The sequence below is a fragment of the Cebus imitator genome, unplaced genomic scaffold (assembly GCF_001604975.1).
Source record: "Cebus imitator isolate Cc_AM_T3 unplaced genomic scaffold, Cebus_imitator-1.0 Scaffold212, whole genome shotgun sequence".
Lineage (NCBI taxonomy): Eukaryota > Metazoa > Chordata > Mammalia > Primates > Cebidae > Cebus > Cebus imitator.
Genome location: NW_016107527.1, coordinates 2,860,692 through 2,884,240, shown reverse-complemented (window position 1 = coordinate 2,884,240; position 23,549 = coordinate 2,860,692). Strand labels below are relative to the sequence as shown.

Here is a 23,549-nt window from a genome sequence, read left to right as displayed (position 1 = left end):
CCAAGAATTCTGAGATGTAGAAGAAAAGGTAGTAGAGAAGCGAGAGGGCATCCCTCATGTGGAGCACACATGGATGAGGGTCGATTCACTCTTAATCCCAGCATGAGTTCTTCTAGGACAGGGGTCCCCAGCTTTTTGGGCACCAGGGACCAGTTTCTTGAAACATAATTTTTCCACAGACCGGGGTGGGGGATGGTTTTGGGGTGAAGCTGTTCCACCTCAGATCGTTAGGTATTAAGAGTCTCATAAGGAACACAAAACCTACCAACATTATGGAGGTATTCTGCTTTACTCGAAGCCTACTGATTTAAATACTGTTTTGTTTTGTTTGAGACAGGGTCTCACTGTGTTGCCCAGACTGGAGTGCAGTGGTGTGATTATGGCTCACTACAAATTCAACCTCCCGGGCTCAAGCCATCCTCCCAAGTAGCTGGGACTACAGGTACACACTACCATGCTGGCTAATTTTCTTTCCTTCTTTTTGTAGAGACAAGGTTTTGTCATGTCACCCAGGCTGATCTTGAACTTCTGGACTCAAGCAATCCTCTCCCCTAGGCCTCCCAAAGTGCTGGGATTACAGGTATGAGCCACTGTACCCAGCCTAAATAATAATCTCATCTAAAAAAAAAAAAATACCATCACAGCAACATCTAGACTGGTGTTTGACCAAAAACTGTGTACTAGAGCCTAGCCAAATTACATGTAAAATTAGCCATCTAGCTACTAATAAAATTAGCAAATATAATTGACAATAAGCTATTTTTTATCCAGCAGGTTTGCAGGGATTAAGAAAGAATCTCACTCAGTTTTGTTGAGCGATAAGAGAGCGCTTGTATACTATTGTGGGCCCACAGACATCAACAACTTCTCTGAGGCCATTTTGACAGTATCAAAACGGAAAGTGTGCATACCTTTCAAGAAATTAAAATAAAATTCTTTTTTTTTTTTTTTTTTGAGACAGAGTCTCGGTCTGTTGCCCAGGCTGAACTGCAGTGGTGTGATCTCAGCTCACTGCAACCTCCACCTCCCGGCTTCAAGTGATTCTCCTGCCTCTGCCTCCTGAGCAGTTGGGACTGCAGGCTCATGCCACCACATCCAGCTTTTTTTTTTTTTTTTTTTGTATTTTAGTAGAGATGGGATTTCACTGTGTTGCCCAGGCTGGTCTTGAACTCCTGAGCTTAGGCAATCTGCTTGCCTCGGCCTCCCAAAGTGCTAAGATTACAAGCGTGAGCTACCATACTCGGTCTTTATTTTGTTTTTTGAGATACAGTTTCGCTCTTGTTGCCCAGGCTGGAGTGCAATGGGATGCATTTGGCTCACTGCAACCTCTGCCTCCCAGATTCAAGTGATTCTCCTGCCTCAGCCTCCCAAGTAGCTGGGATTACAGGCACCTGCTAACACACCTAACTAATTTTTGTCTTTTTAGTAGAGACAGGGTTTCACCATGTTGGCCAGGCTGGTCTCTAACTCCTGACCTCAGGTGGTCTACCAGCCTCTGCCTCCTAAAGGGAGGGAGGCTGGGATTACAGACATGGGCCACCATCCCTGGCCGTGCATGTTAACAAATAAGTCCTTTCTCTCTGACTTTCCTTCCATCACAATCTCTCTTGTGTCAGAGAACTCTGGAGGGCCTCTGGACATTATATGGCTTAGGGAGAGTTGGTTTAGGATACACAAAGTCAGGTTTAGTGAATGTATTTATGTGTTTAGTAATCACTGCCACGTTGTCTTATTATTGTACAGGTGGTCCCCGACTTACAATTTTTTGACTTTACAATGGTGTAAAAGTGATGCACACTCAGTAGAAACCATACTTTGTATTTTGAATTGTAATCTTTTCCTGGGCTAGCAATATGCAATAGATAGTCTCTTGAGATGCTGGGCAGTGGTACCAACCACAGATCCCAGCCAGCCACGAGATCACGAGGGTAAACAACCGATACTGTACTCTACAATGTACTGTATTCAGTACATTACATGAGATGTTCAACACTTTATTATAAAACACACTTGTGTTCAATGATTTTGTCCAACTGTAGACTCATGTAAGTGTCCTGAGCATAGTTAAGGCAGACGAGGCTGAGCTATGATATTCAGTCGGTTAGGGGTACATTTCCTTTTTTTCCTTTTTTTTTTTTTTGAGATAGGGTCTCATTCTGTCACCCGGGCTAGAGTGCAGTGGTGCCATCATGGCTCACTGCAGTCTCTACTTCCCAGGCTCAAATGATCCTCCCACCTCAGTCTCCCTAGTAGCTAAGACTATAGGCATGTGCCACCACGCTGAGCTAATTTTTAAATTTTTTTGTGGAGACAGGGTCTATTATGTTGCCCAGGCTGATCTAGAATTCCTGGGATCAAGCAAGCCTCCCACCTAGGCCTCTCGAAATGCTGGGATTACAGGCATGAGCCACCATACCTGGCCACATTTCTGACTTAGAATATTTTCAATTTATGGTAGGTATATCAGGATGCAATTCCATCTAAGTTGAGGAGCATCTGTATTTGTATCCTAAAATTGTATTCTTTTCTTCAAGAGCGTTTCCAAAATTTTAACATTTCCCCAGACTCCTCAAAGCTGAGTCTGCCCACACAGAGTCACTATGTCATTTGCTTCACACCCATGTATCTATCCCTTGGAGTAACCTTGGACTTCGATGGCTTTGTCCTGATCTTAGTTTTATACCACTGTAGGTGTAGGTTGGCCCCTAATTTCCAATTAGATGCAGGCTTTAGCTTAGAGTATGGCTTCCAACCCACATTTCTTTGTTCATTTTCTTTTTGTACCTCTATCTACCATTCCTCTACACTCTCTCTCTCTCTCTCACTCACTCACTCTCACTCTTAAGTATCAAAAGCTGGAGTGCAGATTGGCCATGAGTCATTCTTTAAAAATAAGCTCAAATGGACAAGGCAAACACTTTTCAGGAATGCCCGCAGTTGCCAGTCTTTATTTTAGATGACCAAAAGTAGGAAATCAGTCAGGTGGTCTGTCTTTGAATTGAGGCTGTTTGAAGGACAGAAATATGTCCAACTCTTCACCTAACAAAACAGTGAATGGATAAAATTCTCTAATTAGAAGGGATCCTCAAACCAAGATCTCAGAAAGAATTGCTAGCATACACAAAGTGCTCTGGAACTATTAACCGAAGCTCATTTTAGATGAAAGCACGCCCAGTAGTGCATATGGACTCTATTTCCACCTAAAATGTTCTGAAAGAGTTTCTTCTATGGGCCCATATTCAAGATCAAGTTTTTGGTTGTTTATTTTGAGGGAGGGAAAGAAGGAGTTGTTTTCATCTTCTTTCCTTCTTCCATTCAATGCTTTTCTGGGAATGTTAACATCGTCTATGTTGTCGTTGCTCTTTTATGTTAACCTTGATTTCTCTGCCAGATTTTTAAATCATTTTTTTTGCTTTAATTATAAAAGTAATCCAGGGTGGGTGCAGTGGCTTACGCCAATAATGCCAGCACTTTGGGAGGCTGAGGCAGGAGGATAGCTGAAACCAAGTCTGAGGCCAACCTAGGCAACACTGTGACACACCATCTCTACAAAAAATTAAAAAATTAACCAGGCACAGTGACACGCACTCAGGAGGCTGAAGCAGGAGGATCCTTTGAGCCCAGGAGTTTGAGGTTGCGGTGAACACCACTGCACACCAGCCTGAGTGACAGAGTGAGTCCCTGTCTCAAATAGTAATAATAATAATTGCTTCTCAGCCTTTTGGCTAAGATCAAGTACAAAAGAATAATAAAAATAAATAAAATATTTTAAAATAAAAAGTAATCCATCACTTGTACCCCCAAAATATGTACATCTATTATGCATCAATTTTTAAAATTCAATTTAATTATTTTTTTGAGACAGAGTCTTGCCTGGCCACCCAGGCTGGAGTACAGTGGCACCATCTTGGCTCACTGCAATCTCTGCCTCCTGGGTTCAACTGATTTTCCTGCCTCAGCCTCCCAAGTAGCTGAGATTACAGGCGCCTGTCACCACACCCAGTTAATTTTTGTATTCTTGGTAGAGACTTGGTTTCACCCTGTTAGCCAGGGTGGTCTTGAACTCCTGGCCTCAAGTGATCTACCCGCCTCAGCCTCCCAAAGTGCTGGGATTACAGGCGTGAGCCACTATACCCAGCCCAATTTAATTTTTAAAAAGCAATGCATTTATGTATTAATGAACAAATATTTACTGATTGCCTACAATATTTCAGGCCCTTTTGTAGGTACTACTTTCACTAGAATCTTTCTCTATGTTAAGTACTCTCTGTAAATATTAAATTTAACATTATACGATAAACGGGCCTCAGAATATATTCAGCCATTCTCTTTTTGTTTAATGTTTAAACCATTTCCAATTTCTCCATATTATATATAATGCAGCAATTACCTTCCTTGTTTATAAACCCTTGTCTGTATCTATGATGAATGCTTTGGGACAGATATACAGGAAAAGAATTACTACATCAAAGGGTATGAACAGTTAATTGACAAATATTTTAGCAAACTTTCTAACGTATATTATCACCTTTGACTTCCTCAAATCCTCTTCAAGAACCACCAATCCCTATTTCAAGACTGGGGGACATCATTCTATTCCTTTTACAGGGATTTGCTGTTTCCTAAAACACTTTCATTTTCTGATAGCAATAAAAGTAGTCTGGTGGTGACACAAACTAATGTTGTTTTCTTTAACACTTACAGCTCATCTGCTTAGAATCACTTTGATTTGCACTATTTTTGCAAAGGCAAAACATCTAAAGAAGAAACAGTATCCACACACTTGTCGACTCATTATTATCACTGGAGACAGACAAAAAGCCCACCTGGGGAGAAAATTATCCATGAGAAAGAGTCATATGAAGGTATGTGAGATTATATTAATCATCTTCCTTACTGCGCGTATTGGGATTTTGGGGGGATGCATAGCAAAACACTTCAGTAGCCTTGCTCACAGTAACAGCATGTTGTTAAATGTGGCTTTCAACTCTGCATCTCCACTCTAGCCACTCAGAGAGTAAAAATGCCCCACGGTGGTGCATTTCCATGTGGGAAACAAATTTTATTGAGGGAAGAGCATTATGGACCCTAATTTTTTTCTGGAACAACTTTCTTTTTTTTGAGATGGAGTTTCACTCTTGTCACCCAGGCTACAGTGCAATGGCGCATTCTCAGCTCACTGCCACCTCCGCCTCTCAGGGTTGAAGCCATTCTCCTGCCTCAGCCAGCCAGCTGGGATTATAGGTGCCCACCACAACGCCCAGCTAATTTTTTTGTATTTTTAGTAGAAACCAGGTTTTACCATGTTAGCCAGGCTGGTCTTGAATGCCTAGCGTCAGGTGATCCGTCTGCCTTGACCTCCCAAAGTGCTAGGATTACAGATGTAAGCCACCACGCCTGGCCTCCGGAACAACTCTACCAAAAAACAGTCCCACTTTCCAAGAAACGCAGTGGCGTCTTGAGAATGCCCCCAGTACCCGGTGTTCCAGAAGATAAACCGAGGGGAAAAAACACCAGGAGCAAATGTCTTGGCCTCCTTCAAGGTGAAATATTTGCTAAGTGCATTGCCTTGTTGTCTTATTTGGACCGGAAGCCTGTTTAGCAGGAATTTGGTTTACATAATGGTCTGTTTAGGACAAGAATGATCACGATTGAAGTTTAATCTTTTCTCTTTCCTGGAAGCCAGGCAGCCTGAACGTCATTGATTGCCTGATCATTTCCCCTCTTGCTGTGTCCAGGTCATGAAGAAATCCATGATGCGAACATGGAGTGTTCCTTCTCTGGGTGACCAAATGGGACTTTACCAAAGTAGAGAAGAAAATCCCCACTTCTTCCTTAGTTGTGGGGTATAGAGCAGCCATTATTTATGCATCCAACAATGGTTTGTTGAGTGCTTACTATCTGCCAGAAGCTAGGCTAGGCACTGTGTGAATCAAACAAACACATCTGCCCTAGTGACGCTTGCTGCGGCACGAGAAGCAAACATTAAACAAATATTAATACATGTCAATATAGAGCCACAGTCTTGGTTAAGTACTAGGGCATCAAGAACACAGAGCTGGGAATGCCTGTAATACGGGTCTTTACCTTAATGTTGTCAGTGTTTACATCTGAAGGGTGAGTCAAGGTTAACAGGAAGAGAAACAAGGAAGCATGTTTCAGGCAGAGGGAAGAACATAGAGGCTGAAGTTCAGAGTTAAGGGAAGGGGCAAGCATGCAGGATGTCTCCAGAGAAGCAGTCAGGACTATACAGGACCTTAGGTTTGGGTTTTCATCCTAAAAACAATGGGTCTTTAGACTTTCAAAGGCTCTATGATCTGGTGAGTCTACTCACAGGCAATTACCTGAGAGAAATGACAATTTATATTCACAAAGGACTTGAAGACAAATATTCATAGCAGGCTTAAAATAGCTCCAAGCTAGAACCAACCCAAATGTCAACAGGAGAGTGGATAAATTGCCATAGGCCAGGCACAGTGGCTCATACCTGAAATCCTGGCACTTTGAGAGGCTGAGATGGGCACATCACCTGAGGCCAGGAGTTCAAGACCAGCCTGCCAACATGGTGAAATCCTGTCTCCACTAAAAATACAAAAATTCGCTGGTTGTGGTGGTATATACCTGTAATCTCAGCCACTTGGGAGGCTGAGGCAGGAGAATAGCTTGAACTCAGGAGGCAGAGGTTGCCATGAGCCCAGATACGTGCCACTGCACTCTAGCCTGGTTACCTGGGTGACAGAGTGAGACTCTGTCTCAAAAAAAAAGAAGCCATATATTCATACGGCATTCACACTTAGCATTGAAAAGGAACAGCCTACTGATCACACACCACCACAGGAGAATCTCAGAAAGATTATGTACAGTAAAATTAGCATGGCACAAAAAAGTCTATCTTGTATGACTATATTTGTATGAAATCAAAAAATAGACCAAACTAACCTATGGTGACAAGAATCAACCCCTCTGGGGTTGGGGGTAAGAAGAGGTTGAAATGGCTGGAAATGGGGAGCAAGGGAACTTTCTGAGATGATGGGATAGTCTATTATCTTGTTTAGGGTGGTGGTTTCACAGGTATATCCAATTATCAAAACTCATCAAACTGTACTGAAGATATGTCCATAAAAAGTTTTAAAAAATGAAATACACATGCTAAAGCGTTGAAAGCACAGAAATGACATCAGATTTGCACTGCAAATCAAGCACCCTGGCTTTGGTCTAGAGACGAATTAGGAGCCAGAATGGAAGTGGATAGACCAGTTTCTCTCCTTGGTGTGAATGACCTAGGAGCCAGGATACCCTAGAGCATTAATGAATGTCAGCCCCTCGCCTGAATTTAATATAGATTTCAGACTTCCCCTGGCTGACTCCCCTGGGAACCGTTCGAAATAGCTGTCAAAGGACAGCAAGGGGAATTTAGCTGGAGAAAAAAGGCTGGGAAGCTGGGGTAAGACAACTAAGGAAGCCACAGGAAAAAAAGACAGATTGAACCAAACTTGGATTACATAGAATCTTTCAAGGCAGGGTTAATCATATTTGTCTTTAATATTTCAGAACTGTCGAGTGTCTCCTTGGGTTCTCTTCCTCATAGCTACAATTTCCTTCTGAAATTAAGAAATCTAGCAGACCAGGCCAGGCAGTGGCTCACCTTTGTAATCCCAGCACTTTGGGAGGCCGAGGCAGGCAGATCACTTGAGGTTAGGAGACCAGTCTGGCCAACATGGTGAAACTCCATCCCTACGAAAAATACAAAAAAAATAGCCAGGCGTGGTGGCACATACCCCTAATCCTAGCTATTCAGAGGCTGGAGTACGAGAATTGCTTGAGCCCAGGAGGCAGAGGTTGCAGTGAGCTGAGATCATGCCACTGCACTCCAGCCTGATCTAGAGAGTCTTAAATAAATAAATAAATAAATAAATAAATAAATAAAAATCTAACCGACTGAAACTGGCTAATGCAATAGGAAGGCAAAGAGTATCTTTAATCCATAGTTGGAAATAACAGAATTAAAATGAGATAAAACAGAGTCAGGTTATGTCTTAAGATCATAATGAAAGAGGACTTGAGGGCAGGAGGGTTAGTTTGTAGAATCACATGTAGGATCCTAAAGGGTGGACAAGGTCTGAAAGGCACTTGCTGAAAGTTTAAAAGCAGTTAAGAATCTTTTGGTTGTCATGAGAAGGTGGAGCTCAGTGCACTCAGGTATACGTTCACCATGGTGGCCAACATCACCGTCTACTCCGCCGCCTGGCTCCTGCTGCGCCTGCAGGGCTCGTCGCGGGCGGGGCCCACCCAGGACATCAGAGTCAGCGACCAGCTGGGGTGCCAGGACGAGCCCATGTTCCGGAACCTGTCCCTGCTGGTGGTGGGTGTCGTGACGTGATCTCGCTGCTGTTCCACCCGGGCACCCAGGAGAGGCGCTGGCCGCGCGCAGAGGAGCCTGGTCGGCACAGCCCCCTGGTGGCACCCGCCGTCGCCCAGCCCCTGCTGCTCTGGAAGCACTGGGCTTCTGGGAGCCAGTTTTCTACCAGGTGGGCATCGCGAACCTGTCTCAGACCTACATGCGTGTACCTCACCTATTCTCCCAATCTGCCCAAGCAGCTCATCGCGACCACTCCTGTGGTGATGTACCTCAGCGGCTTCTCCTTCCTCATGAAGCCCATCAACGAGTGCATCGGGAGGAACATGACCTACTTCTCGGGCCTCCTGGTGCTCCTGGCGTTTGCCGCGCCGGTGGCGCTCGCGGAGGAGCTGGGCGTGGCCGTGTACGCAGCGGCTGTGCTGCGGGACTCCGGCTGTGCCACCATCGTTGTCACCTCGCTGGCCATGACGGGCGACCTCATGAGCTTCTCGGATAAAGTGGCCAACGGGCTGGTAGTCATGGTCATCCACAGCCTGCTTCTGCCCCTCGGAGTCTGCCGCACGACCTGCGTGAGCTTCTACCACTGGGCCACGGTGGCCGTGACGGAGGCGTGGGCGTGGCCACTGCCCTGCGTCTCTACAGCCTCCTGCTGTGGCCCATCCTCCTGTGACGCTGGACCCTGACGCCTGGCCCTGACTCCTGACGGCCTCCTGCACCTGTGCAAGGGAACCGCGGGGACACACAAGGATCGCCCCCGGGGAGAAGCCCCCACTGCCCCTCACTCTTCTCTGAACCCCCACTCTCCATCCTCGCCAGCTCCCAGGGATGGGGATCGGGGTGAGGGCAGCAGGGATGCCTGCCAGGGCCTTCTGAATCCAGGGGTTCACAGGGACCCATGGGCTTTGAGGGTGCCCCATTCTCAACTCTAACCCATCCCAGCCCTCTGGAGGATTTGGGGTGCCCCTCTCGGCAGGGAGCAGGAAGTAGGAATTCCAGAGGTGTCTAGGGGAACCCTAACCCTGAACTCAGCCCATTTCACCCCTCACCTCTGGCGTGGGGGTCTCCAGATGCTGTCAGGGCCCCCTTCGGATGACTGGAGCCTGCAGGAGACCCAGCTGCAGAGCCGTGGGCTGGACCTGGACCCTGCCATAGTTGGCAGCAGGGCTGCCCAGTAGCCTTGGTGGACTGTGCTGGCAGCAAATAAAGAGTTGATGGCAAAACAAACAAAAGGAATCTTTTGGTTGTAAGTAACAGAAAGATCCATTTGAATGGGCTTTAGCAGAAAAGTTACTTTTTTGGCTCAGGTAATTAGCAAGTAATTAGGACCTGGTTTCCCTTTCTCCATCTCTCAGAGGACCTTTGGGCTGACTTAATTCTCAGATAATCTTTTCATGGTCATAAGATGGCTGCAGAAATGCCAGCCTCATAGTCCCTCAAGGTCATGTCCAACAGAGAGAAAAACTTATCTGTTGGTGGCATTCATAAAAGTCTCGAGATGTCCTCTAATTGTACTGGTTTAGGTCATGTGCCCACTTCAGGAACACATATGCAGGTGGTCTTGGCCTGGGCATGGCTCTACTCCTAATGCAGGAGGTCAGAGTGCCACTGAGATCTCAGACTGCAAATGGAGAAAGGGTGAATCCCAGAAGGAAATAGAATGTGTAGACAAAACAAAAACAAACAAACAAAAACTACCGGTGCAATGATTAACCCTGCTATTATAAGCAAACCCGGGATTCTTTTCAAAGAACGAAACCGCTAACCAGCTTAGATAGCTGTCTTTGAAATTAGCACTTGTCTGGATATACACAAGGATTAGGGTTTCTGCTTAGCCTTAGGAACTTGGAAATCTAAAAGAGCAAATGGGGACAGTGCCACTTATTAAAATAAGTCATGGTTAGAGATACTATGAGCTTGAGTAGGCATCTGGGAAATTTTATGTAACTTAAGGGAAGAAAATAAAGTAATGTATGTACTTTTTCTTACAAATGATTTACTTCTTGTTGCTTTAGAGAAGAAAGCATTTGAGTAAAGTGATAATATACATTCAGTGCAATCATGTGATAGAAGTGGAAATATAATTTAGGCTAACGTGATTCATAAGAAAGAGATCCTTGGGGGGTTGCCTGGATAAATGTTCTAATATTAGGTATAGATAGAAAAAAATATTTTGAACAATTGCTGCTTTTATTAGGAAAAATGCATCAGCCATTTGTGATCACTTTATTTCTTAGCATTTTGGGTGGGATATGTGAGACATTTATCAAAAGGAAGTCAGCTTTTGACAATGTAAATTAAAACCAAGCTTATTTGAAGTCACTTTATGAATGTAGTCTTTTTTTGGTGAAATGTGATTGAAACCCAAAGTCAAACTAGCTGAGGCCGAAAGGAATCTGTGTTGGAAGAGAGGCTCACAGGATTCTGAGACAGCAAGCGCACACTGGGGCCTCACAGACCAGGACCAGAAGTTCCAACACTGCCTGGAAGCTTCCCTATTCATCTGTTTCTCTTGCGCTGGTTTCTTCCTAGGAACTGTGCCACAAACAAACCTCATGTCCTCTGTCTCTGTTGGTCCTAGAAAGAGAATAACCCTCTTGGGCCAGCTTTGGTTTTTCAAATCCTGAGAAAGGACCCTCATTGGCCTGGTGTGAGTCATGTGCTTACCAAGGAACAAAACACCATAAGTGGGTCCGCCCTACTTAATATACTCACCTCAAGTCCAATCTGCTATGGCCAGGAGGGGGAGTCCCCTTGTGAGGCATTTCTGGAACGAAAATGGGCATTTCCCAGAGCAGAAATGGTTCGGATGCTTCAACCTTCCTTGGAAGATTTTAGTTCAACTAATAGAACCAACATATTCCATTATTTCCTTAATAATGAAAAATATTAAAGTCAATAAAATAATTCTCACTTTAATAAACAAAGTTACAACTGCTTTGTTTATACAAAGCTTATACACCTGGATAAAATTCTTGGCACAGGTAGCTTTCCCAAACATTTCGAAGGTGATTTCAGGTTTTGCTTGGTGCCCAGCCTGGGCAGATGGCCTCTTTCCTCTGCTGTGATCACTTCATGTCTATAGGGAGGCAGAGCTTCCACATTTCTTAAAAAATGAATCCTAACCTTAGGAGCTCTATTTGCTACTCTGGGACTTAAGGTCAAATCATCTTTAAACCTGCTTCTGACATTAAGCTTCAGTTTGCTGTTGTTTTTGAGACAGTCTATCGCTCTGTTGCCCAGGCTGGAGTGCAGTGGCACAATCTTGGCTCACTGCAACCTCCGCCTTCCAGGCTCAAGTGATTCTTGTTCCTCAGCATCCTGAGTAGCTGGGATTAGAGGCATGCGCCACCATGCCCAGCTAATTTTTGTATTTTTAGTAGAGAAGGGGTTTCACCATGTTGGCCAGTGGCCAGGCTGGTCTCAAACGCCTGACCTCAGTTGATCCACCCACCTTGGCTTCCCAAAGTTCTGAGATTACAGGTGTGAGCCACCATGCCTGACCTGAAGCTTCAGTTCTGATCATACCATCTCTGCTTTGCACGTTGTTTTTTGTTTTGTTTTGTTTTGTTTGAGACAGGGTTTCGCTTTGTTGTCCTGGGTCAGTGCAGCAACCTCAGCCTCCCAGGCTGAAGTGATCCTCCCACCTCACCCTCCTGAGTAGCTGGGACTATAGGTTCCTGCCACCATGCCTGGCTTATTTTTTATTTTTTTGGAGAGAAAAAGTATCTCTATGTTGCCCAGGCTGGTCTCAAACTCCTGGGCTCAAGCAATCCTCCCACCTTGGCCTCCCAAAGTGCTGGGATTACAGGCATGAGCCACCATGCCTAACAATGCTTTGCTCATCTTTACCTGATCCAGATATCCCCTGTCCTTCCAGTCCCACAGGTGATCATACATCCATAACCCTTCACAGACAAGCTTCTGAAAAGGAATGGTACACCAGATCTTGGTTTCTAGATATCGCTTTCCACTAAAAGGATACAGGACTCCTAAGAGAAATGGCTGATGCCAGGGCTAAGGAAGGAAAGTGTAAGAGGAGCCTAAACATTGTGCCAGGAAATAAAGGGGTGCTCCAAAAATGATGGGGATATATATCAAATAGCTTGAAGGGCTCTTTATCTTCCTTGATTTTTTAGCAGCCTATAAAACTACTAATTTCATCCTCCTCCTTGAAACTCTCTAACTTTTGGTCTTCTGCTTCTGATTATTTTTCCTCAATGATAACTTCTTCTAAGAGTCTTTTTTGGGTATCTCATTTTCTGCCCAACCCATAAGTATATGGGGTGTTCTTTGCTGCTCTGTCCTCAGCCCTTTTCTTTTCTCATTGTTTTCCTTCTCTGGGTGCTCTCTGCCAATCTTACAGCTTGAACTATTATATACACAGTGGGCTGGGTGCAGTGGCTCATACCTGTAATCCCAACACTTTAGGAGGCTGAGGCAGGCAGATTGCTTGAGCCCAGGGCTTCGAGACCATCCTTGGTAACATGGTGAAACTCCATCTCTAATAAAAATACAAAATGAGCAAGGTGTGATGGTATGTGCCTGTAGTCCCAGCTACTTGGGAGTCTGAGGTGGGAGGATTGCTTGGGCACAGGAGGTCAAGGCTGCAGTGAGCCAAGATAGTGCCACTGTGCTCCAGCCTGAGGAACAGAGATCCTGCCTCAACAACAAAAAGCTCTCAAATATATATTTCTGAGTGTATTATGTGTAGGTACAGATAGATAGGTAGGTAGGTAGGTGGGTGGGTGGATGGATGGATGGATGGATGGATAGACGGATATTCAGCACAGAAATCTCTCTTGCACTCCAGAGCCATAAATTTATCCAGTTACTTCTTGGATATCTCCACTTGGAATAACCCACTAATATCTCAAAGGTACTTTGTTAAAAACTGAAGATACTTTCTTCTCCTCCTCCAGTATTCTTTATTTCTATTCCCGGCACTACTCACACCTGACTGTCCAAGCAAGAAACTCTTATTCTTAATGTCAACATCCTTCAACCAGAGACCATCAGGAACACAACTCTAGTTAAACAAGCTGAGTTTATTACTCATTGCAGCCAAGAAGAACACACAACATGGGGAACCATGGGGTGTCTCAGTAAGACAGTATTTGGAAGAACCTAGTATAGAATCTGGGATTGGGAGAGGGTCTAAGGAAATGGGTTTGCTCCAGATTGGATACTATCAGAAAGAGAATTTCATGATTATCTCAAAACATCTTTTCTACAGGGAAGGCAGACTAGAGCTGGGACAAAGCTGTTACTGGTAAAAAAGTAGCAGTCGCTCATTTTAGCTGAGATAGGGTGATGTTTGGTATTTTCTGGATGGCATGGTGATCCTCTTTTTGCCTGTACTTAGACAAAATTATGAAGTGAACTTGCTTTTTCTTACTTTATTAAGGTCGGAGTCATCTTGTTTAACGTTGGCATTCTGTGAGACTTAAGCCCAACAGGAAAATAACATGGCCTAGCTATGAATGCCAAGTCAGATTTCGGATGTCAAGAGCAGCTTTTCTCCCCGCTTTTTCATTAATCACTGTCATTCCCATACAAATTAGTTGCCAACCGGGGTGCAGTGGCTCATGCCTGTAATCCCAGCACTTTGAGAAGCCAGGGCAGGCAAATCATTTGAGGTCAGAAGTTCGAGACCAGCCTGGCCAAAATGGCAAAACTCCATCTCTCCTAAAAATACAAAAATTAGCTGGGCATGGTGATGCAAGCCTGTAGTCCCAGCTACTCACGAAGGAGGCTGAGGTACGAGAATTGCTTGAACCCAGGAGGCAGAGGTAGCAGTGAGCTGAGATCGTACCACTGCACTCCAGTCTGGGTGACATAGCAAGATTGTCTTAAAAAAAAAAAAAAATTAGTTGCCAAGGCCTATTAATTTTTATTTCCTATGTATCTCTGGCACCTCTTAGTCCCCTCTTCTTCCTTAACCCAGGCCATTATTGTCTATCAGCTGAATGACTCCATCAGTCACTTAACAGTGTGCCCGGCATGCTGTCATGCTCCTGTTCCAGCCCATCCTCCGCTGTAGCTAGAATGAAGGCTCTGAATGCATCACTCCCTGCCAAAAAATCTTTGGTTACATGACCAGCTGTGTTGCTAACATTTAAATGGTAAAATTAAAAATCAGTGAGTTCAGCAATGAAAATAAGCATTTTTCTTTTCTCTCAAAAAGGAATCAAGGGTGGAGAGTATATTTGGAGAAGGAATCAGCTGAGTTTGGAGACTATTTTGATATCCTAATTCCCTCTTAAGAAATGATGACTCAGTGCAAATCAACAGGGTGACATGACTGCTAAAAAAAGTAATCCATTATTAGCACCATTCATAAAAGTATATAATCCACAGTAAAAATATTATGTTGTTCTGGGTAATACGTTTTAAGAAATGTATTATTAAAATAATGTATCTAGAGGAGGACAACCAGGATAGGGAGGGTTCTGGAAACATGTCATATGGATAATAAGAAAAAATAAAGCTTAAGGAAAAATAAGAAGGAATATAACAAGTATTTTCAAATAGGAGTAAATTTATTTCATATAGATTCAAGGCCAGAATCAAGTCTGAGGATTATAAACCATAAGCAGACTGATTTCAACCCCATATAAAGAAACACTTTCTGTTAAAACTGTCCAATAATGGTTGGCTGCGGTGGCTCATGCCTGTAATCACAGAACTTTGGGAGGTCAAGGCAGGCAGATCACCTGAGGTCGGGAGTTTAAGACCAGTCTGGTTAACATGGTGAAACCCTGTCTCTACCAAAAAATATTAGCCAGGTGTGGTGGTGGTTGCCTGTAACCCCAGCTACTCGGGAGGCTGAGGCACAAGAATCACTTAAACTCAGGAGGTGGAGGTTGCAGTGAGCCGAGATTTCATACTGCACTCCAGCCTGGGTGTCAGAGAAGATGCCATCTCATTAAAAAAAAAAAAAAAAAATGCTAGGCGCAGTGGCTCATGCCTGTAATCCCAGCACTTTGGGAGGCCAAGGCAGGCAGATCACAAGATCAAGACATCAAGACCATCCTGGCCAACACAGTGAAACCCCATCTCTACTAAAAATACAAAAAAAATAGCCGGGCGTGGTGACACGTGTCTGTAGTCCCAGCTACCTGGGAGGCTGAGGCAGGAGAATCACTTGAACTTGCGAGGCAGAGGTTGCAGTAAACCAAGATCATGCCACTGCACTTGTCTGGTGACAGAGTGAGACTCTGTCTCAAAAAAAGAAAAAAAAAAGAAAACTGTCCAGTAATGGAGTTAGGTCCTTGGAAACATAGTGAATTCCTAGTTACTAAAAGGATTCAAGAGAAAGCTGAATAATCTTCCAGAAAGTACACTATAAAACAGGAGTCAGCTGGGCGCAGTGGCTCACACCTCTAATCCCAGCACTTTGGGAGACTGAGGCAGGTAGATGATGATTTCAGGAGTTCAAGACCAGCCTGGCCAATATGGTGAAACCTCATCTCTATTAAAAATTAGCTGGGCATGGTGGTATGTGCCTGCAGTCCCAGCTACTTGGAAGGCTGAGGCTGACGAATCGCTTGAACCGGAGGTGAAGGTTGCAGTAAGCCAAGATCAAGCCACTTGCATTCCAGCCTGGGCGACAGAGCAAGACTCCGTCTCAAAAACAAAACAAAGCAAAAAATCAGGAGTCACTGAACTATCTGTGATGAGGGATAGTTCTTTAATCCATTGTGGTCCAGTACTTTTATAAATTATAATAAAGTGAAATTAGTAGAATGAAAAGAAAAAAACATTTTTTAAAAAGCTCTAATTTTTAATTATCTTAATGGATATAAAATTAAATTTTCAATACGTAGAACTGGAACATACATAAAAGTGAAAGAGAAAAGCTAATTAAAAAACTGGTTTTCACTGAAAATGTGAATTTAAGATTAATATAGAGAATTTCTATAACAACTTGTCATTCTTCAATTATAGCTGAAGATTATAATTGAAGTAGTGGTTCTGTTTATTAGACCATTAATATGGTCTTTGAATAAACACAATGGATATTAAAAGTTTTTAGGGCAAGTGAGGTGGCTTACACCCGTAATCCCAACACGTGGTGGGGGGCCAAGGCAGGAGGATCACTTGAGGCCAGGAGTCTGATACCAGCCTGGGTAATACAGGGAGATCCGGTCTCTACAAAAAATAAGTTAGCCAGGTGTGGCGGCAGACACCTGAAGCTCTAGCTGCAGGCTGAGGTGGGAGGACTGCTTGAGCCCTGAAGTTCAAGGTTATAGTGAGCTATGTATGATTGCACCGCTGCACTCCAGCCTGGGCAATAAAATGAATGAGACCCTCTCTCTCTCTCAAAAAAAAAAAAAAAAAAAAAAAAAAGTTATACATGTGACAAATGAGTTTGTTTCTTTCTCATTAAAATATGTAATCCAGGTTAGATAATAATGCTACTCTCATGGAGCAATGTATATCTAAACTGTTTCCACATTTTGCTTTAATATTATTCATAAGACAAAACCAGATTTACATAGTGATAATGGTGGGAATGGGAAAAAAAAATTTTAAATAATTTCAGCATACTAAGAATATTCACTTTTAACTTTTATCCAAAATGAAGAAAGTGGTGTGGTATCTTCAAAATTCATTTTTAATCCCTCATTAGTTGCCAGTTAGAACAATGTATCATATAAACTTACAGTTAAATTTAAATCCTCTTTTGATGAAATAAATGGATTCCAGATCTATGAATTTGCCATATGTAGGCATTCTTTTGTTGGAAAATAAAATGTCAAGCATTCTATTAAATTCACAATAGTTTACTTCTTACAGATATGCAGTATCGGTATTAAGATAATCACCAACTTCAATGATGATTGTCAAATTATGGAACATGTAATAACAATCTGTAGAAACTCTGATCTTTCAAGCTTCTACCTTTTGCTTTTGCTCTTTGATTTTATCTGCCATTGAAAAACATGTTGCTTTCCTGCCATGTATGAAAGAAATCTGAAGCTATCAGAGCTATTTTCAGATAATTGATGGTAACTCTAGCTGGCCAACTTATGTCTTTATTATTTTATTTTGAGACAAGTTTCACTCTTTTCATTCAGGCTGGTATGCAGTGGCACAATCTTGGCTCACTGCAACCTCCACCTCCAGGGTTCAAGTGATTCTCCTGCCTCAGTCTCCCGAGTAGCTAGGATTACAGGTGTGTGCTACCATGCCCAGCTAATGTTTGTATTTTCAGTAGAGATGGGGTTTCACCATGTTGGCTAGGCTAGTCTGGAACTCCTGACCTCAGGTGATCTGCCTGCGTTGGCCTACCAGAGTGCTGGGATTATAGGCATGAGCCACTGCACCTGGCCCAATGTATATCTTTATAAAGCTGAAACCAAACTGGCTTCTTGCAGCAATGAAAGTTCAAATATGCTCAACGGAACTTTCCTTCTAGATAACCATCATATCTCTAAATGTAATCAGTTGTTTAAGTTTTCCAAACTATTACACAATAAGAGAATAATCTCAAACTTGTTGCATTAGCCATTACACAAGTTATAGTCTTTACTAAGTCGCTAAGCATATCGTACAGTTCAGTTGATATGCTTTTTCTACCAAGACTCTTTCAAATAAAGATATAGTATGTTGATTTACATTCTAGGACAAGCTCCTTAATTTAGGTAACTATTCCAGAATGTTTTCTTACCACTGCAGCTATCCATCCAATTGTATTCCTACACAAATCTTCAAACCGCATTTACTGACAAAGTAATTTATTCCACATTTTTCTGTTGTTTAGAGTTAGCTATTTCTTGGCAATAAAGCAGAAAAAAGAGAATTCTTCCTTCATATTACTATTATATTCAAATAGCATATAAATTAAATAATTGCCATATTAGCAATATCTATATATTAATGGTACATCAAACAAATTGCAAGAGAAGGTAATTTATTAGCTTTCTTTGTTCTACGGGTTGGTCTTTTTGGATATTTCAAGTGCTGACAGGGATGTTGGCACTTATTCATTGCTGGGGGAATGCAAAATGGTATAGCCTCTCTGTAGGACAGTTTGGTGGTCTTTTACAAAACTCAACATTCTCTTGCCATTCATCCAATAGTTGTGCTCTTTGGTATTTACCCAAAGGAGGTGAAAGCTTAAATGCACACAAAAACCTACACATGGATGTCTATAGCAATTTTATTCATAATTGCCAAAACTTGGAAGCAACTAAGATGTCCTTCAGCAGGGGAGTGGATAAACTGTGGTACACCCAAACAGTGGAGTATTACTCAACGCTAAAAAGAAATGAGCTATCAAGCTGTGAACAGACATAGAGGAAACAAATGCATATTACCAAGTAAAAGAAACCAATGTGAAAAGGCTATATACTGTATGATTCCGTTTATATGACATTCTGGAAAAGGAAAAACTTATGGAGACAGTGAAAAGACCAGTGGTAGCCAGGAGTTAGTGGGGAGGACAGGATGAACACGCAGAGCTGAGGGTGTTTAGAACAGTGTAAAGACTGTGTATGACACTCTAAAGGTGGATACATGTCATTATACCTTTGTTCAAACCCACAGATTGTACAACACCAAGAGTGAACCCTAATGGCAACTATAGGCTTTGGGTGAGAATGATATGTCAGTGTAGGTTTATTAATTGTAGCCAATGTGCCATTCTGCTGGGGGATGGTAATAATGAGGGAGGCTGAGCATGGGGGAGGGGAGCACTGAGGATCTATGTTATTTCTGTACCTTCCTCTCAATTTTGCTGTGAACCTAAAACTGCTTTTAAAAACCAGTTTTTTTTTTTTTTTGTTTTTTAAAGAGATGAGAGTCTCGCTATGTTGCCCAGGCTGGAGTGCAGTGGCTATTCACAGGTGCAGTCCCACTACTGAACAGCACAGGAGTTCTGATCTGCTCCATTTCTGATCTAGGCCAGTTCAACCCTCCTTAGGCAACCCTAGGTCCCAGTGACCCAGGAGGTCACTATATTTATGCTGAACTTAGTGCAAACACCTGACTGGCATAGCTCACTACAACCCAGAATTCCTGGACTCAAGTGAGCCTCCTATCTTAGCTTCCTGAGTAGCTGGGTCTACAGGTACGTGCCACTGTGCCTGGCATAAAGTCTTTTTTTTTTTTTTTAATTTTGGAGATAGTCTCACTCTGTTGCCAGGCTGGAGTGCAGTTGTGCAATTTGAGCTCACTGCAACCTCTGCCTCCCAGGTTCAAGCAATTATTCTGCCTCAGCCTCCTGAGTAGCTGGGATTACAGGCATGCACCACCATGCCCAGCTAATTCTGTATTTTTAGTAGGGACAGGGTTTCACCATGTTGGCCAGAATGGTCTCGATCTCTTGACCCTGTGATCTGCCTGCCTCAGCCTCTGAAAGTGCTGGGATTACAGGCATGAGCCACTGTGCCTGGCCTGCATAAAGTCTTTTTTAAGTACTAAGAAAAAAAAAAGAGCAAGTGATTTGAACAGATAGTTCCCCAAAGATATGTGTCCCCAACAAGTATATGAATACAAATTTAATGTTATTGATCATCAGAGAAATGCAAATTAAAACCATCAGATTATTACCTGGCCAACATGGTAAAACCCCATCTCTACTGTAGTCCCAGCTACTTGGGAAGCTGAGGCAGGAGAATCACTTGAACCCGGGAGGTGGAGGTTGCAGTGAGCTAAGATTGCACCATTATACTCCAGCCTGGGCAACAAGAGTGAAACTCTTGGAAAAAAAAAAGAGACATTCTTGCTGAATTGAGGACTCAGAACAGGCTGAGTGTGGTGGCTCACCCTTGTAATCCCAGCACTTTGGGAGGCCAAGGTGGGTATATCACCTGAGGTCAGGAGTTTGAGATCAGCCTGGCCAACACAGTGAAACCCCGTCTCTACTGAAAATACAAAAAATTACCTGGGTATGGTGGTGCACGCTTGTAATCCCAGCTACTCAGGAGACTGAGGCAGGAGAATCACTTGAGCCTGTGAGGTGGAGCTTGCAGTGAGCCAAGATAGAGCCACTGCACTCCAGCCTAGGCGACAGAGTGAGACCCTGTCTCAAATAAATAAATAAATAAATAAAAAGACTCAGAAGTAATGCTAAGGTTTCTACTTTCTATTCTTATATCTAATGAGAACTGTGAGACTCTACCTCCATTTCTCCATTTAAAAACAAGAGCTCATTTACAAGCAACACGGCAAGAATTTAATCAGTCATGACTGTGAAGCATTTCTGCAGGAGGATGCTATTTAAGTATGAGGTTGTTACTAAATCAAAATGAATGACTTTGTGCAAAACTAGAAAGCACATTATATATTGTTCCTGAGCATTTCTTCCCAGTGTATTCAAAGTATTCTCACATTCAGAAGGTTAAATAGCAAATTAAAAAATAGGAGGCTGATGGCTGAGCTCAACTGGGAAGATCTTTCTTTGGTGCTAAAATGGTTGAAAATTATTTTGGGAAGACTATGAGCAAGTTATTTTGAACTTCTGGGAAAAAAAAAATCTGAGGGAGCATTCCCTTTGGTTAAAAGCAATGGAGACATTTATTTATGCCTTTAGCAGATAAAATAGTTTGCTTACTACCAGTGTTTGTGGACTGATATTCAACTTGACTTATCTTTTGGAAATTTTAAAAACACACACTGAAACTGAAAAAGTACTTTTTGAGTAAGGGTTTACCTGAAGTGCCCAGAGCCATTCAAAATGAGGGCACATAATTATCTTTTTTCTTCTTGAACATTTTTGAAATCTAATTAAAGATGCTTCTTAGAATATGTGGAAACCACACATGGTATTTTGCATATCACTATCATTCCAGTTCTAATCTTATTAGGTGTTTAGCTATAGGCAAGTAGAATTAGGGCATGATATGACGCAGATGTTAATGAGTTGCTGAGAAACTACATACCCTATCCCCAGGAAAACACACAAACACACATTCTCAAAATTCTATATAATTTCAGGTATTTCCTAGATATCCCCACCCCAAATCCCATTCATGAAATCCTTAGCTCAAAATCCTGTGCACTAGAGCAATTTCTTTTACAAAACCATATTCAGATGCCTGTGAAGCAATGAATGTGTTAGGCAATGTTAGGTGGTAGGAACAGCGATACATCTAGTCAGACAGGGTCCCTAGAAGTCATGGAGCTTAAAGTCTAGTAGGGGAGATGGAGATTTATCAAATAATCACACACAAAAAATGCCTAATTACAAACTTTGATTAAGTGCTATGGAGAGATATACAGTATTGCAGGTAACAATGGAATCTAATCCAATTCCTCTAAAGAAGTTTCCTTTTAGGGTCCATATAAAGAATGTTGTGCAGGGAAGGTAAAGGAAACACAGTAAGGTAAAGCGCTGCAAAGGAAATACGGCAATAATAAGGGCTCTTATAGGTTTAAGCTCAGACCTGAAACTTGTATACTTTATATGCTTTGAAATGAGACATATACTAAATTTAAAGTGGCTCATCAAATTAAAGCATTTTCCATTCCCTGCCTACTGAATTGATAAAGATTTTTAAAAATTCTAATAGAAGTAAAATAAAATATTTCCATATACTGCTGTCAGAAGTATGCAGTTTAGGCCAGGCACGGTGGCTCATGCCTGTAATCCCAACACTTTGAGAGGCAAGGTGGGTGAATCACTTGAGGTCAGAAGTTCGAGACCAGCCTGACCAACATGGTGAAAACCCATCTCTACTAAAAATATAAAATTAGCCAAGCATGGTGCTGCACACCTGTAATCCTAGCTACTTGGGAGTCTGAGGCAGGATAACTGCTTGAACACAGAAAGTGGAGGTTTCAGTGAGCCGAGACTGCGCCACTGCACTCCAACCTGGGCACCTGGGCAGAGCAAAACTTCGTCTCCAAAAAAAAGTATGTAGTTTAAACCACTGACTTTAAAAATGGATGCCTTCTGATTCCATGATTACACTTACAGAAACAAATAGAAAACAGTAGTGACCTTGCCAGATTATAAGAAAATAAATTTAAAAAATTTTAAAAAAAAGAAAATGGTAATAATCCACCAGGATGTTAATGACAGCATTATTTACAAGATGAAAGAAACAGAAACAAAGAGTATGTCTAACAGTAGGAAGTAAATTAAATTATGACAATCCAGATTACAGAATAATATCCACCCATTAAATCAGAGAATTTAATGATAAGGAAAAAATTCCTATTAAGTGAAAAAAGCATGACAAAACGGCATATGTTGGCCAGGCACGGTAGCTCACATCTGTAATTCCAGCACTTTGGGATGCTGAGGCAGGTGGATGACGAGGTCAGGAGTTTGAGACCAGCCTGACCAACATGGGAAACCCCATCTCTACTTAAAAAAAAAAAAAGGGAAAAGGTTATGAGCCCTCATTTTTATTTTTGAAATATATTTATGCAGAGAAACACAAAGGAAGAAGGTATACAATGTTAACAATATTATCTTTAAAAAAAAATAAAATAAGGCTGGACACAGTAGCTCACACCTGTAATCCCACACTTTGGGAGGCTGAGGCGGGTGGACTGCTTTGAGCTCACAAGTTCAAGACCAGCCTCGGCAACATGGCAAAACCCTATCTCTATAAAAAGATGAAAACAATTAGCCAGGCGTGGTGGCACAGGTGTGTAGTCCCAGTAACTCCAGAGGCTGCGGTGAGAGGACTGCTTGAGCCCAGGATATTGAGGTTGCAGTGCGCTGCAATTGCGCCACTGTAATCCATCCTGGGTGACAGAGCGAGAGCTTGTCTTAAAAAAAAAAAAAAAAAGGATCAATTTTTTTATTGGCCTACTCAGAATATTCCAGCACTTAATTTCACTATTACCATTTATTCTGTTAGTCATTCTCTACTAAGGAACATCCAAATTCTCTGCTAATTAAGGGCTTTTTAAAGTCATGTTTGGGTGAGATAGCCAAACTAAACCCTGAGCGAGAGTGCCCTCTGGTGGTTTCACCAATAATGCTTGAACAAGAACGGTGTAGTGAGTTTTTCATGAAGCTAACTGTATTTAATTAAAGAAACATTCCACTTTACGAATTTTAAAATGTCTGCAAAACAGACAAATAAATAGATCTTTCATAAAATTTTAGTGATGGTGGATAACAGGTTTTTATCCCTGGGGGTGGGGGAGAGTGGTTGGGGAGGCAGAGAGCAGGTGATGCTGGTGATGAAATATGTGCTTATTTAGCAAAATTAAAAATCAGCAACCC

At 42.4% G+C, this 23,549-nt stretch overlaps 1 pseudogene across 1 annotated transcript; it reads left to right on the top strand.

Moving 5' to 3' along the window:
• Positions 1-6,221: 6,221 nt before the first annotated feature.
• Positions 6,222-11,214, top strand: LOC108317942 (annotated as a pseudogene). The gene is made up of 3 exons (XR_001830955.2): positions 6,222-6,320; positions 7,390-7,444; positions 8,157-11,214. The product of XR_001830955.2 is annotated as a major facilitator superfamily domain-containing protein 12-like (transcript).
• Positions 11,215-23,549: the final 12,335 nt, after the last annotated feature.